The sequence below is a fragment of the Stenella coeruleoalba genome (assembly GCF_951394435.1).
Source record: "Stenella coeruleoalba genome assembly, chromosome: 13".
Lineage (NCBI taxonomy): Eukaryota > Metazoa > Chordata > Mammalia > Artiodactyla > Delphinidae > Stenella > Stenella coeruleoalba.
In genome coordinates, this window is record NC_137159.1 from 47,491,450 (window position 1) to 47,508,552 (window position 17,103).

General features: G+C 33.2%; 1 protein-coding gene across 2 annotated transcripts in view; it reads right to left on the reverse strand.

Moving 5' to 3' along the window:
* The window catches only part of LOC307195882 (uncharacterized protein), a gene marked incomplete at its 5' end in the record, with an annotated part of 490,066 nt that overhangs the window by 340,287 nt on the left and 132,676 nt on the right, over positions 1-17,103 (reverse strand). The window contains 2 exons of one of the 2 annotated variants that reach the window (XR_013830983.1): positions 8,427-8,443; positions 9,833-9,893. Of the gene's footprint in view, positions 1-8,426; positions 8,444-9,832; positions 9,894-17,103 lie in introns of those variants that run through there. The other variant, XR_013830982.1, reaches the window with a different exon arrangement.

The following is a 17,103-nucleotide window of genomic DNA, read 5'->3' on the forward strand; positions in this document are numbered from 1 at the left end:
TAGACATGTCCAAGTACAAGGGACACAGCTGCTAAGGAGTTTACATACGGACAAAAAGGAAAAAACAAAAACAAAACTTTCTATTTAGATTTCTTACTAACAGAAATATACACTCAAATTTCTTTGTTTTCAACCTACTTTTAATCAAGTTGAATTCTTTTTTATACATATATATATATATATACACACACACACACACACACATAATATGTATAGGCCAAAAAGTTGTGATCTAGCCTTGATGTCTCACTCTCTCCTCCTACCTAATCAATAATGAATCCCTATTGCTTTTCTGCTAAAAGTAGTAGAATCTCTCATCTTCTCTGACCTCAAGTGTTCCTTTCTTTCAAACTTTCTTCTCTTTAACCTTTACTGAAATCATGTGCAGAGTAATTTTTTAACTTAGATCTAAGTTTATCGCTCTCATGCTAATTTTATCAATATTGTCATGTTGTCTTTAGAATAAAGCCAAAATCCTTAACGTTTGTACAGGAATCTGCCTCTTCTTGCAGTGTATAATTCAACTACCTAGACTTACTTCCATGTCTATACTCTATATTCTAGCAAGTATTTATTTATACCTTAGTTTATATAGTCTGTGAATTCATCTAACTCTTGCCTTTATCATATTTCTGTTATTGATACAATTAGCTTTTCTTTGACATACCTTACGCAATGACATACAGAGTATAGAATATTTTATACAATATCTTAATTGAGATATTGGGATAAATTGGATTATAAACAGATATTTATTCTAGTTAATCTTATTTATCAAACACAAAAATTATTTCCTGTGTGGATTTTGTATGTGTGTGTGCGCACAAGAGTTTCAAAGGTTAGTTGAGACTAAGTTACATACACTTTTTGGCTGCGCCTACGATCTTTTGGTACTCCAGGGAGCTATTTAGCACACTGGAGCAATAACTAGCTAAACTGAATAAAGAAAGCAGTTACAGGGAGAGTCTGGCTCAATATATATTTCTGGAAACTTTTTTCTCAAAGACATCTACAGCAATATTTTAGGGAAAGAGTCAAACCATACTACATAATAATGTGATCATTGTTTTTAATATCCCTATGTTTAAGAAATTCATTGGTGTCCATGAACACACACCATATAACATATTTACTGGTTTAATTTCTAAATGAAGTAACACACACACATATGTGTGTGTACAGAGAGATGGAGAGAAGCAAAATATTCTGTATCCATTCTTTTAAGTTCTAAAATGTTCTGGAAACGGTTCCTGCAGGAAGGGAAATGTAACACTTATTTGAAAAAAGCTTCTGATTTTTTTTGATGGATCTCTCCATTTTATTTTTATTAGAAATAGTTAGGGCTTCTTTATTTTGAAGTTCATAATGACTTTGAAATATATTTATTTATGATATTAGTAAATTTGTAGCAAAAGATGAAACCTCTTGTTTTGACCTTTTCTGAAAGGGAAACACTAGAAGGGCATATCACAAATCTCTATAATATGATTCAACAGTTTACAGATTAGCAAAACACAAATGTACCTTTAAACATTGTGGCCAAAGACACTGAGTTATAAGCTAGTTTTCCTTTTGTAAAATCATAGCCTGAAGGAAGGGCTTCCATTAAAACACTACTTAGGAAACAGTGTAAACTGTTCCAATAAAAACATAAGAAAATTGCTCTTGTGGCCCTCCCTGTCTTCCTTCTGGCCTTCCCTTTATCAACCTCGTGTCTTCCCTTCCTAATTAGACCACGCATGTCCATATTCTCAAGGAGGCTTTCTAACAAGCCTTGGTCTCTCCAAGAACTGTGGGGAATTCAAGGAAGCTGAAAGTGAGGTACAAAAACAAAGTTGGTCTTATCTCTCATTTTTCTTTTCTCTACCTCAATTAACCCATATTTGGGCTCAATTCTTTTCTAATTTCTCTCAGCTGCTTTCTGGTTGCTCTTATTGTAAAACATGATATATTGAATAATCTTTTGTAGTTACATGGAACAAGATATATTTCTTGTTTGTTTGTGTTTTGTTGGGGATTATTTTAGATTTTTAATTCTTTAAATTCTTATTTTTTAAATTAAGGATTTATTTTTAAGAGCAGTTTTAGGTTCATAGCAAAACTGAGAGGAAAGTACAGATATTTCCTATTTCTCAACCGCACACATGCATAGCTTCTCCCATTATCAACATCCCCTACCAGAGTGGTACATTGGTTACAACTGATGAACCGACATTTGATACACATTATCAACCGTTCACATTACAGTTCAGTTTTGGTATTGTACATTCTATGAGTTTGGACAAATAAATAATGACATATATCCATAATTATAGTATCGTATAATGTATTTTCACTGTTCTAAAAATCCTCTATGCTCTGCCTATTCATCTCTCTACCACCCTCCAACTCCTGGCAACCACTTTTTACTGATTCCATACTTTTGCCTTTTCCAGAATGTTTTATAGTTGAAATTATACAGTATGCCTTTTCAAATTGGCTTCTTTCACTTAGTAAAATGAATTTATGGTTCCTATGTACTTTTTCATGAGTTGATAGCTAATTTCTTTTTAGCAGGTCTTGCCATTCTTTGGGAAGAAAATATTTATTTATTTATTTATTTTTAAATATTTATTTTTAATAGAAACACTTTTCTAGATACATGTCTTCCAAAACTAGTCACTAATTAAAATATATTATACTCTATGAAATTTCATGAAAAATTCATGTTCTAAGGAAAGAATATTACTGAATTTTGAGGCAACCCATCATGTAGATAGTTACATGTTTAGTTACATGATTCCTACAACATTATTAAATGAATCATCAGTCTCAAAATTCCATGTCTGTTCATTTTCTGAAATATGGGAGAGGGAGAAGTACTATATTTTAATGTTATGTGATTTCCACCATCAGTCTAAACACATATTTACCAGAAAGTATTGGGTGTGCCTAGCTATAAAGTTCTAAACAACTTATAAATTTTCTAGGTGTGAGCAATATATAAAAAGAAAGAATCTTAGACGCATCATATCTCACTGACATAAATGGATATCAGTTTTGTCTTTCTACTAAACTGAACTAGTTCTTGCAACCCCTCCCCCACCTTTCAATTTACAAAATATTTTATTGCCACTGGTGACTAGATACTTATTTAGAGCACCAGGAGGACACAGTTTTAGACAGAGAATTTGGGGCTCATTTTTATTGCTCTTAATTTATCTCCATCCTTTGGTGAAAGTAGATTTCTTTTGCCCTGATTTTAATATTGTCCTTTAACAAATAGACAAATGTTTGAAAAACATTTGTGAGAAAAAAATTCATTTTATCCTTAATTTTCAATTGCAATTTGTAAACATTCGCCCACTCTCTAAAGTATTAATATTTTTGAAAGCCTACTTACATACACATACACACACATTACAAATAGAGCAATACAATTTAGCCCTTGTTTAAACAATCCTTAAAGTGTCATTTTCGTCTGTATGAGAGTGTGTGTGTGTGCAACTACGTCTACACTAACTAGGTGGGGAAAGTGGCCCGTTGACACTGAGACCGTAAATTTACTGCCCTGCCACTAGGTTCATCAGTACCATTTTTTTTTTTTTTAGATTCCATATATATGCATCAGCATATGGTATTTGTTTTCTCTTTCTGACTTACTTCACTCTATATGACAGACTCTAGGTCCCATCCATCTCACTACAAATAACTCAATTACATTTCTGTTTATGGCTGAGTAATATTCCATTGTATATTTGTGCCACATTTTCTTTATACATTCATCTGTCAACAGACATTTATTTATTTTTTTAACATCTGTATTGGAGTATAATTGCTTTATAATGGTGTGTTAGTTTTTCCTTTATAACAAAGTGAATCAGCTATACATATACATATATACCCATATCTCCTCCCTCTTGCATCTCCCTCCCATCCTCCCTATCCTACCCCTCTAGATGGTCACAAAGCACCGAGGTGACCTCCCTGTGCCATGCGGCTGCTTCCCACTAGCTATCTATTTTACATTTGGTAGTGTACACATGTCCATGCCACTCTCTCACTTCGTCCCAGCTTACCCGTCCCCCTCCTCGTGACCTCAAGCCCATTCTCTATGTCTGCGTCTTTATTCCTGTCCTGCCCCTAGGTTCTTCAGAACCATTTATTTTTAGATTCCATATATATGTGTTAGCATATGGTATTTGATTTCTCCTCCTGACTTACTTCACTCTGTATGACAGTCTCTAGGTCCATCCACCTAACTACAAATAACTCAATTTCATTTGTTTTTATGGCTGAGTAATATTCCATTGTACATATGTGCCACATCTTCTTTATCCATTCATCTGACAATGGACACTTAGGTTGCTTCCATGTCCTGGCTATTGTAAAAAGAGCTGCAATGAACATTGTGGTACATGACTCTCTTTGAATTATGATTTTCTCAGGGTATATGCCCAGTAGTGGGATTGCTGGGTTGTATGGTAGTTCTATTTTTAGATTTTTAAGGAACTTTAATACTGTTCTCCATAGTGGCTGTATCAGTTTACACGGCCACCAACATTACAAGAGGGTTCCTTCTTCTCCACACCCTCTCCAGCATTTATTGTTTGTAGACTCTTTGATGATGGCCATTCAGACTAGTGTGACGTGATACCTCATTGTAGTTTTAATTTGCATTTCTCTAATGATTAGTGATGTTGAGCATCCTTTCGTGTGTTTGTTGGCAATCTGTATATCTTCTTTGGAGAAATGTCTATTTAGGGCTTCTGCCCATTTTTGGATTGGGTTGTTTTTTTTTTTTGATATTGAGCTGCATGTAAATTTTGGAGATTAATCCTTTGTCAGTTGCTTCTTTTGCAAATATCTTCTCCCATTCTGCGGGTTGTCTTTTCGTCTTGTTTATGGTTTCCTCTGCTGTGCAAAAGCTTTTAAGTTTCCTTAGGTCCCATTTGTTTATTTTTGTTTTTATTTCCGTTTCTCTAGGAGGTGGGTCAAAAAGGATCTTGCTGTGATTTATGTCATAGAGTGTTATGCCTATGTTTTCCTCTAAGAGTTTTATAGTGTCTGGCCTTACATTTAGGTCTTTAATCCATTTTGAATTTATTTTTGTGTATGGTGTTAGGGAGTGTTCTAATTTCATTCTTTTACATTCTTTTACATGTAGCTATCCAGTTTTCCCAGCACCACTTATTGAAGAGGCTGTCTTTTCTCCATTGTATATTCTTGTATACAATGTATATTCTTGCCTCCTTTATCAAAACCCATATGTGCATGGGTTTATCTCTGTGCTTTCTATCCTGTTCCATTGATCTATATTTCTGTTTTTGTGCCAGTACCATACACTCTTGATTACTGTAGCTTTGTAGTATCGTCTGAAGTCAGGGAGCCTGATTCCTTCAGCTCTGTTTTTCTCTCTCAAGATTGCTTTGGCTATTCGGGGTCTTTTGTGTTTCCATAAAAATTGTAAACGTTTTAGTTCTAGTTCTGTGAAAAATGCAATTGGTAATTTAATAGGGAGTGCATTGAATCCGTAGATTGTTTTGGGTAGTATAGTCATTTTCACAATGTTGATTCTTCCGCTTCAAGAACATGGTATATCTCTCCATCTATTTATGTAATCTTTGATTTCTTTCACAGTGTCTTATAGTTATCTGAGTACAAGTCTTTTGCCTCCTTAGGTAGGTTTATTCCTAGGTATTTTATTCTTTTTGTTTTTTAACACAATTTGGCTTACATCATGAAGTAATTATCACAATAAGTTTAGTGAACATTCATCATCTCACAGATACAAAACTAAAGAAATTTAAAAAAAGTATTTTTCCTTGTGATGAGAACTCAGGATTTATTCCCTTAACTTTTATTTGTAACATACAGTGGTATTAATTATATTTATTATGTTACACCCCACATTATATCTCTAGTACCTATTTATCTTATAAATGTGAATTTGTATCTTTTGACTACTTTTCTACAATTCAACTCCCCCGCACCAAACTCTGCCTCTGGTAACCACAACTATGATCTCTTTTTCAATGAGTTTGTTTGTTTGTTTGTTTTTTAAGTATAATTGACCTACAACACTATGTTAGTCCCTGTTACACAACATGGTGATTCTATATTTCTGTACATTACAAAATGATCACCATGGTAAGTTAACATCTGTCACCAAACAAAAATATTACATAGTTATTGACTATTCTGCCCACAATGTACATTTCATATCTGTGGCTCATTTACTTTGTAACTGGAATTTTATGCCACTTAATATCCCACACCTACTTCCTTACTCCCTACACCTTCCTCTCCTCTGGCAATCACCTGTTTATTATCTATACACATAATTCGGTTTGTGTTTTGTTATATTTGTTCATTTACTTTGTCTTTTAGATTTCACATATAAGTGAAATACTACAGTATTTGTCTTTCTGTGACATATTTCACTTAGCATTATATAATACAATATCTGCAACTGAGAGCTCACTATTGAGAGGTTAGTATTTATTTCCTCATATATATATATATATACACACACACACACACACACACACACACACACACTATATACACAGAATGAACATATATATATATTATACATGCAATGTGTATTTTATAATATCATATAATATATATTTTAAACAAATGATTGTAAAAAATAATTAGTAATAATTCCTCCTAGACTAGACTTTCTCTGAGGGCAGACAATAATGTCAATCTTCTTCATCTATTGGTTTTGTACTACCTACCAAATAGTAGGTGAACAGTTGTTAGATAAATAATAAACTGTTGTTAAATAAATGAATGACTTGCATAATAGATGACAGATAATTCTTCATTGTATCTTGGTTCCAGTAAGAAAAACAAAAACAAACAAACAAAAATCTGAGTACCCCAGATCATAATAATGAGGAGATGGGAGTGGTGGTTAATGAATCAGAACATATATAAAAAATCATGAAATCCAAATATCTGACTTGGGATTTTAGCACCTTTCTTTTCTTTTTTTTTTTTTTTTTTTTTTTGTGGTACACGGGCCTCTCACTGTTGTGGCCTCTCCCGTTGCGGAGCACAGGCTCCAGATGCGCAGGCTCAGCAGCCATGGCTCACGGGTCTAGCCGCTCCGTGGCATGTGGGATCTTCCCAGACCGGGGCACGAACCCATGTCCCCTGCATCGGCAGGCGGACTCTCAACCACTGCACCACCAGGGAAGCCTTAGCACCTTTCTTTTTGTAGAAATTTTTATTGGCTATATTCTATATTTTATAATTACTTTGAGACAAAATCTGGTATAGTAAAGACAAAAAGCAGATGTATAGCAAGAAGAACGGACTCGAAGCTCTTTTTTAAAACTCTTTGCTATTTCTGGCCCACTTGATTCTTTACTTTCTGACAGAAAGCTGTCATGTAGTTAAGCTGCTGCTACACTCAGTGGAAGCACAAAGGATAGTTATTAGTTTTATTCTGTCAAATAGAAGCAGACACTATCTTCAGTGTTTGGAACAATTAGCTGGTTTTATTGTAAGGGGAAAATACATACATTTGAGATGAAATAAAAAAACACTCAAAAATATTTTCATTTCTTAATATTTTAGTCTGATTTATATTATAAAATATTTTTTGCCCCATTTCTTATTTTCACGGACCTCATGGAAATGAAGTGAATAGCTACTATCTACTTAAAGAAAAGCTTTTCCATGTCAAGTTGTTTCTACCAGATTATTACTAAAACATACTAGGTGTATTATTAAAAAGAAAATCACAGGATTTGGTGTTCAATTTGGTCACTGGCTTTTTAAGTTAATGCAGAATGTATATTCACTATTATAAAGCTAAAATCAGTGCATCCATGCAAAAAATGCCAGAGTATTCTTGGTATTTGTTAAAACTTAAAAGCATATGGTTAGGTGTCAAGGCCAATTTATATCTGGGCTTAAGCTTACAGAATTGTTAGTTTAGTAATCTATATACTCACAGTAATATCATCAAGAATCATCAGATCCCTTAATATACTGGTAAGCTAGCGTATTTATTAATATACAGATGCTTGTAAAATGACATAATAAGACCATCAAAATAGCCAGTGAAAATAGCTGTTGAATTCCCTCCTCAAATTTACATATTTTTCATTTAACTAATAAAATACTAGGGAAGAACTCAAACTCACATTACGGAATGGACTATACACAGTTTATTAGTCTAGTTCACCTTCCCTAATGATTCAAGTAGGATTATTTCTAACCCAACTTGATTCTTCTTTCTATTATTTTTGGGGAGATTTTTTTCCTCTGTTCCTGCAGTAGATATCGGTATTTTAGGAAGCCAGTTATCTATTTCCTGTTCTTTTTAGACAGCAATACCCGGATTTTTATTTAGAGTTCTACTGCAGCCTCATGAAGCCTGTGTACTTCTAGAGAAGCTGTCCTCTCCCCACATACTTCAGTCATTCATCACACCCATCACTAGCTACAAACATGAAAACATGAATGAGTACATAATGACATAGACTAAGGAACAGTTTAGACAAGCTTCTATAAGCTTATTCAAGTTAGCTTTTAATTGTATAGTTTGCATGCTAAGTATAAAATAAAATGATTACCCACATTGCACATGTTAAAATTTTTATATCAAGTGTTTAAGAGTAGGAACTAAACCTATATCCCTTAATTCTAAAATAAAATATGCAAAATATAAATATTACCTTTAATTCTATAGGTTAATCTGAATTTATATAATAATAAATTTATGATGATGGCAATTAGCTGTAACACAATTATTCTCATTAGAGGACAAAACAGGCTTGCTCATCACTATACTGGCTCTAAGCCTTCAGAATTTAATGAATGCTAAAATATTAAAATCTCATCCAGTTTACCATTGAGCCATAATTTACAAGTATAAATGCATAATAATCCTTTGGACTTCAGAGGTAATTTCTGAGCAATATTCTCACAGAGGATGATGATAATTCACTCTCAATTAGCCCAGCTTGATTTATATCATTGATTGTCCCATGTTTAATAATAATTTAGTAATAATGAAATTAATACCTCCTTCTATTTTTGGATAAAATTATTAATGAATCCATGGTGAATTTTAACTTTAAACATGAATGCTTATAAATATCTTCTTCAACTTTTCTATCTGAGATTGGTTTCTCTTTGCAGGTATTGCTAACTTTATAGGAAGAATCTGATTTCCTTGAAAATGTTGAGGCTCTGGCCATTAAACTATGCCCTATCTCTGCCTTCTAGGAATCTCCAGATGTTCCAAGATCAGGTTTGCAAACGTCTGATTATTCCAAAATTACAACAACAATATTCACTTTCAGAATATCTTATCAATATCAAATATCTCAGATTTGAAAAAGATATTGGTAAAGTTATCTATTTCTTATGATTTACCATTTCAAAAGAAAACAGTTTACAAACTTTTTAAATTACAGTCTATGTCTGAAATACAATCATTATTAATTATGCAGATATTACCCTGATTCTGCTAAAATGGATTTATGAAATAATTTATATATTCAATAATTTTAGCAAATGAGGAAAATTTATCAAAGGTGGCAACACCTAATGAGATTGGACTCATTCCAGCTACACTATGGATTGTAATATGATGTTTTCTTTTGTCCATGGGTTGAGTACCTATTTAGAAAGCATAGATATAATGTGTGCTATCTGTGCAACAATGAGGTGACCTTGCTTGGTTCCATATTTTCTTCTGAGTTGAGACTGAGGAAAATGCCATTACAGCCTCATATCTCAATGGAAGAAACCTTGACAGTTCCTCAGGTTTGATCAGCAGCATCATCCCTAGAATAAACTTTTGCCACAGAATCATTGTGCTTACCTGATGATTCTGACAGCCGCGGAACTTCAACGCTTAATTTTTCTTTAAAAAATGGCATTGCCTGTGGAAAAATATAAAGAGAATAGCAAAATAAGAAGAAAATAAGAAAAATCGGAGTGCTGTTATTTTCCTCTACTTGGAAGCCAGTATCAATAGAGAGGAAAGAAAGATCACTGCAGAACTTCACAGAACACTTGAGTTTGTCTCCTACTTCTGTCATCAAATCCTCTGTGACCTGGGAAAAGTTACTTCTCAGGCTATCAGTTGCCTTTTTTAAGAAGGAGAGGAAGGAGGTGGTCACAGAGATCAAAATTTCTCAACTAGGAGCATGCATTAGTATCACATTTTGAAATTAAACAAAATGCAAGTGTTGGAACTTCACCACAAACCTACTGAATTAGAAGCTCTGTGGCTGGAACCAGATAAGCGCATATTCAAAGTGCACAACTGTTACTCCTGAATACCTGTGGGGCAGATGAATCCTTAGTGTTCTTTCTAGTTCTGATGTTTCTCCATTCCTCTAATTTGATGAATTTTAATTAATAGAGTAGCATTATCTAGAGGTACTAACTAAACTACCAAAAGAGAAGAGGAGATAGTCAACCCTGTAACAGACACTCTGCTAGGTACTGCAGATAAATATGTGAAATATTAGAACTAAATAAAGGAAATTATTTCCTGCTTTCAATTAGTTCAGTCTATTTTAGTGATAAATATAACAATCATAGAAGAAATAGTTAAAATGAGAAGTGAGGCATAGAGAACTAGAAGATGGTGACGTATCCTACAGTTATGGAGTTCAGGAATGCTGCTGTAAAGGATTAGGTGGGATTTGGTTTCATTGCATCCTTGTGAGAAAATGGGGCAGATGTAATAAGCCATTGTTTTCTGAACATACCCTAGAGTGATACTGATCATTTTCTTTTGCAAAATTGTATTCTATTGTATATAAAATAAAGCTTGTATATACGTTAGCTAGCTCATTTTCACTGAACTTCAAACCCTCTCCTCAGTGTGACAAATTCATGGAGGAAAGATTAAATTTTACCCAAGTAGAGCTGAAATAATTTATTATCCAAATTGGAAAAAAAGGCATTTTATCACTTTAAACTCACACCTCAATCAAAGATCAATTCCAGGTGGAATAAAGATCAAACAATAAAAGAGAACTTTAAAACATTTAAAAGAGCATTGGAGATAATAGATGCATGACCAGCAATTATAAAAGTTCTTAATGATAACTATAAATTGCAAAAGAAATGCTTGAAAAATTCAACAAGAGTAAAATTATACATTTTTTTCATTAAAAGACACAACAAAAAATTACAAACACAAATCACAAGCTGGGCAAAGATGTTTGATATTATAACCCAACATTTAATCTTCATAATATAATTTGGAATTGTACAAATTAAAAAAGAAGAGACAAACATGCAAGAAATGATCACATAGTTTAGGGATGATAAACATAAATGTGCAAGAAGCACAAATGATATGACCAAGGTCACTGGTAATCAAGGAAATTCAAATTACAACCACAAATATACAAAATGAAAAGTACACTTATTTGACAAAAATTTAATCAAAAATTATATAGGCTAATTAAACCACGTGTTGGTGAAGGTAGGCAGCAATGGAAACTATTCTACACTGCTTGTGGAAGGACTGAAGCAATCTTGTTAGAAAACAGCAGGGTGTTATTATCTAAAATGAAGATATACACATTCTATAACTTCTAAAACTCTATAGAATGTCTTTCATACATGTTCCAAGAAACATGTACAAGTATACAGCATTATTTATAACAACAAATCTTAGGAAAAAAAACTATATTGTTTTCAGTAAGAAAGTTGATACATTTTATGATCATACAATGGACTATAATACAACAGAGAAAAGATATGTTTCACAGCAATACTGACGAAAAAGGCTGTATTGCAAAAAAACTACTGTTGAGCATAAACAAAAATTGCAATAACTGCTATACTAGGTTTACAGTTCACTGGGAATACTCATACTTTCATCCTTGAGGTCTGACACAAATGTCCCTGTCTACTTTAAAAGTTTAAAATGAAGTGTAAAGGCATACCTCAAAGATATTGCAGGTTTGGTTCCAGATCATCACAATAAAGCAAGTATTTCAATAATGCAAGTCACTGTTCTTCTCAGTGCATATAGAAGTTATATTTATACTATACCGTAGTCTATTAAGTGAGCAATAGTATTTTGTCCCCAAAAAAATACATACACCTTAATTTTAAAATATTTCATTGCTAAAAAATGCTAACCATCATCTGAGTCTTCAGTGGGTCATAATCTTTCTGCAACAGTGACATCAAACATCACTGATCACAGATGAAAATAACAAATATAATAGTAATGAGAAAGTCTGAAATACTATGACAATTGCCAAAATGTGATGCAGAGACATGAAGTGTGCAAATGCTGTTGGAAAAATGGCACTGATAGATTGTACAACACAGGGTTGCTACAAACCTTCAATTTTGTAAAAAAACACCATGTCTGTATAGCACAATAAAATGAGGTATGCTTGTAACATAATTTCTTTTTATTTCTTTAAAAAATTGATTGATGATAACAACAAAAATTATAAATAGAGCACCAAATCCAAGATGGTTGCTATTAGGAGGTCAATGAAGGAACTGGAAAATATTTGTATATTGTATATATACATTAAAAAATGACCATAACATTCAAGTTTATCAATCCAATTTATTTATTTTTAAAAGGCTTACTGTCCTTGAGCATCTTCCTTATGACAGATTTTCCTTCAGAATAAAAGTCAATTTGCCTCAGAGTACCCATTAAAATACTTAAAACTTCCTTAGCAAGTAGAGAAAGAACTAGAGAAAGAAGAACAAACAAAATCCAAAGTTAGCAGAAGGAAAGAAATTGCAAAGATCAGAGTAGAAATAAATAAAATAAAGACAAAGAAAACAACAGAAAAAGATCAGTGAAGCTAAAAGCTGGCTCTTTGAAAGATAAACAAATTTGATAAACATTTGCCAGACTCATTAAGAAAAAAAGGGAGAGGGCTCAAACCAATAAAATTAGAAATAAAAAAAGTAAAGTTACAATGTACACCAGAGAAATACAAAGGATCACAAGAGATTACTACAGGCAACTATATGCCAATAAAATGGACAACCTAGAAGAAATAGACACATTCTTAGAAAGGTGCAATATCCCAAAACTGAATCACGGGACTTCCCTTGTGGCGCAGTGGTTAAGAATCCACCTGCCAATGCAGGGGATACAGGTCCAAGCCTTGGTCCAGGAAGATCCCACATGCTGTGGAGCAACTAAAGCCCGTGAGCCACAACACTGAGCCTGAGCTCTAGAGCCAAGCCACAACTACTGAAGCCTGTGCACCTAGAGCCCGTGCTATGCAACAAGAGAAGCCACCACAATGAGAAGCCCACGCACCACAACGAAGAGTAGCCCCTGCTCGCCACAACTAGAGAAAGCCTGTGTGCAGCAACGCAGAACCTATGCAGCCAAAAATAAATAAATAAATAAATTTATTTTAAAAAACTGAATCACGAAGAGATGTAAAATGTAAAATATGAACAGACAAATCACAAGCACTGAAATTGAAGCTGTGATTAAAAACTCCCAACAAACAAAAGTCCAGGACCTGATGGCTTCACAGGTGAATCTGATCAAACAATTAGAGAAGAGTTAACACCTATCATCCTGAAACTATTTCAAAAGAACTGCAGAGTAAGGAACACTCCCAAACTCATTCTATGAGGCCACCATTTCCTTGATACCAAAATCAGACAAAGATACCACAACAAAAGAAAATTACAGGCCAATATCCCTGATGGACATAGGTGCAAAAATCCTCAACAAAATACTAGCAAACCAAATCCAACAATATCTTGAAAGGATCATATACAATGATCATGTGGGATTTATCCCAGGGATGCAAAGATTTTTCAGTATGCACAAATCAATCAGTGTGATACACCACATTAACAAATTGAAGAATGAAAACCATATGATCATCTCAATAGTTGCAGAAAATGTTTTTGACAAAATTCAACACTCATTTATGATAAGAGCTTTCCAGAAAGTGGGCATAGAGGAACATAGTTCAATGTAATAAAGGCCATATAGGACAAACCCACAGCAAACATCATAGTCAACAGTGAAAAGCTGAAAGCTTTTCCTCTAAGATCAGGAATAAGACAAGGCTGTCCAATCTCACCACTTTTATTCCATGTAGTTATGGAATTCTTAGCCACAGGAATCAGAGAAGGAAAAGAAATAAAAATAATTCAAATTGGAAAAGAAGAAGTAAAACTGTCAGTGTTTGCAGATGACATGATACTATACATAGGAAATCCTAAAGATGCTACCAGAAAACTACTAGAGCTCATCAGTGAATTTGGTAAAGTTGCAGGTTACAAAATTAATACACAGAAATATGTTGTATTTCTATACACTAACAACAAAAGATCAGAAAGAGAGATTAAAGAAACAATTCCACTTACCATTTCATCAAAAATAAATAAATACTTAGAAATAAACCTAAGTAGGCAAAAGACCTGTACTCTGAAAATTATAAGACACTGATGAAAGAAATCGCAGATGACACAAACAGATGGAAAGATACACCATGTTCTTGGATTGGAAGAATCAATATTGTCAAAATGACTATACTACCCAAAGCAATCTACAGATTCAATGCCTTACCTATCAAATTACCAATGACATTTTTTTGCAGATCTACAACAAAAAAAATCTTAAAATTTGTATGGAAACACAAAAGACCCCAAATAGCCAAAGCAATCTTGAGAAAGAAAAACAGAGGAATGAGACTCCCTGACTTCCGACTATACTATAAAGCTATAAAGCTACAGTAATCAAAACAGTATGGTACTGGCACAAAGACAGAATTACAGATCAATGGAACACGATAGAAAGCCCAGAAATAACATGACAGAGGAGGCAAGAATATACAATGGAGAAAAGACAGTCTTTTCAATAAGTTGTGCTGGGAAAACTGGACAGCTACATGTAAAAGAGTGAAATTAAAACATTCTCTAACACCATACACAAAAGTAAACTCAAAATGGATTAAAGACCTAAATGTAAGACAGAATACTATAAAACTCTTAGAGGAAAACATATGTAGAACACTCCTTGATGTAAATTGCAGCAATATCTTTTTGGAACTACTTCCTAGAGTAATGAAAATAAAAACAAAAATAAACAAATGGGACCTAATTAAGCTTAAAAGCTTTTGCACAGTAAAGGAAACCATAAACAAAATGAAAAGACAACCCACAGAATGGGAGAAAATATTTGCAAATGATGCAACCAACAAGAGATTAATCTCCAAAATATACAAACAGCACGTGCAGCTCTATATCAAAAAAACAAACCACCCAATCAAAAAATGGGAAGAAGATCTAAATAGACATTTCTCCAAAGAAGACATAGAGATGGCCAAAAAGCACATGAAAAGATGCTCAACATTGTTAATTATTAGAGAAATGCAAATGAAAACTGCAATGAGGTATCACCTCACACTGGTCTGAATGGCCATGATCAAAAAGTCTGCAAATAATAAATGCTGGAGAGGGTTTGAAGAAAAGGGAACCCTCCTACACTTTTGGTGGGAATGTAAATTGGTACAGACACTATGGAGAACAGTATGGAGGTTCCTTTAAAAACTAAAAATAGAGCTACCATATGATCCAGCAATCCCACTCCTGGGCATATATCTGGAGAAAACCATACTTCAAAAAGATACATGCATCTCAATGTTCACTGCAGCACTATTTACAATAATAGTCAAGGTATGGAAGCAACCTAAATGTCCATTGACAGATGAGTAAATAAAGAAGATGTGGTACATATATACAATGTAATATTACTCAGCAATAAAAAGAACGAAATAATGCCATTTGCAGCAATATGGATGGATCTGGAGATTACCTGAAGTCAGTCAGACAGAGAAAGACAAACATCATATGGTATCACTTATATGTGGAATCTAAATAAATGGTACAAATGAACTTATTCACAAAATGGAAACAGACTCACAGACATAGGAAACAAACTTATGGTGAACAAAGGGGAAAGGTGGGAGGGAGGGATTAATTAGGATATTGGGATTAACATATACATACCACCATATATAAAATAGATAATCAACAAGGACCTACTGTATAGCACAGGGAACTCTACTCAGTACTCTGTAATAATCTATATGGGAAAAGAATCTGAAAAAGAATACATATATGTATATGTACGACTAAATCACTTTGCTGTACACCTGAAATCAATGCAACATTTTAAATCAACTATACTCCAATATAAAATAAAAATAAACACTTACAACTTCATTTAAAATAAAGAGCTAACAAAAAACCCAAAGATGAAATTTAGAAAAAGCAACAAAAACTAAAAACAAAAACAAAACAAAACAGAACCGTCTTAACAGTAATTTGTGCTGGAACCAAGCAAACAAAATTTGCAAAATAATCCAGTCCATGATAGAACTGATGAATAATGCCTAGGCTAAGCACCCACTTTGGAATTACTGGGCTGAAGATTACTCTAAAAGCCATAGAACCTTCTGTTAGAAGGCTGAAGAGTTTACAAAGAAATTTCAGGAAAAGTTACTTATGGACTAAAATCTGCTATGATTGATTCAACATGTTGTAAAAAGCCCAAACAGTGGATGTTACATACTCTGTACTGTAAGACTTAGAAATGGAAATGTATTTGCTTATGGCAGTTATGTATTTGTAGGTTTTTTTTTAATCAAAATTGTTCTGAATAACTTGTAAAGAAAGGATTAAGCACTTAAGATATTTTATAATAAAGTAATTGAATACATTAAATTTCCTCTGAGAATTAAATTACGGAAATGTTTAATTTCATTTTTGTATACCTCTATATTTTAAGTTTCTTATATCAAGAATATATTGATTTTGTAAACCTAAAAAGTATAAGGGTTAAACCTTTAACACCAGCTATTTAAAGTGAAAGCTACTAATAAAATTATAAAGATATTAATTCTAAGGGAATTCATGCATGTTAGATTTTAATAATCAGTTTAGAAATACAGTAGCCAATACTTTTCAGCCTCTCATATTTACATAATTTACTAACCTTTCTTCTGAGTTATTCATTTTATTGTTCATGTTCTTTACAAAAATGTCATTATAGTCAATATTCTCTCTATATAAAGGAAAATATCTCTGTTGGACTATTAAATGAAGTATTTCAAA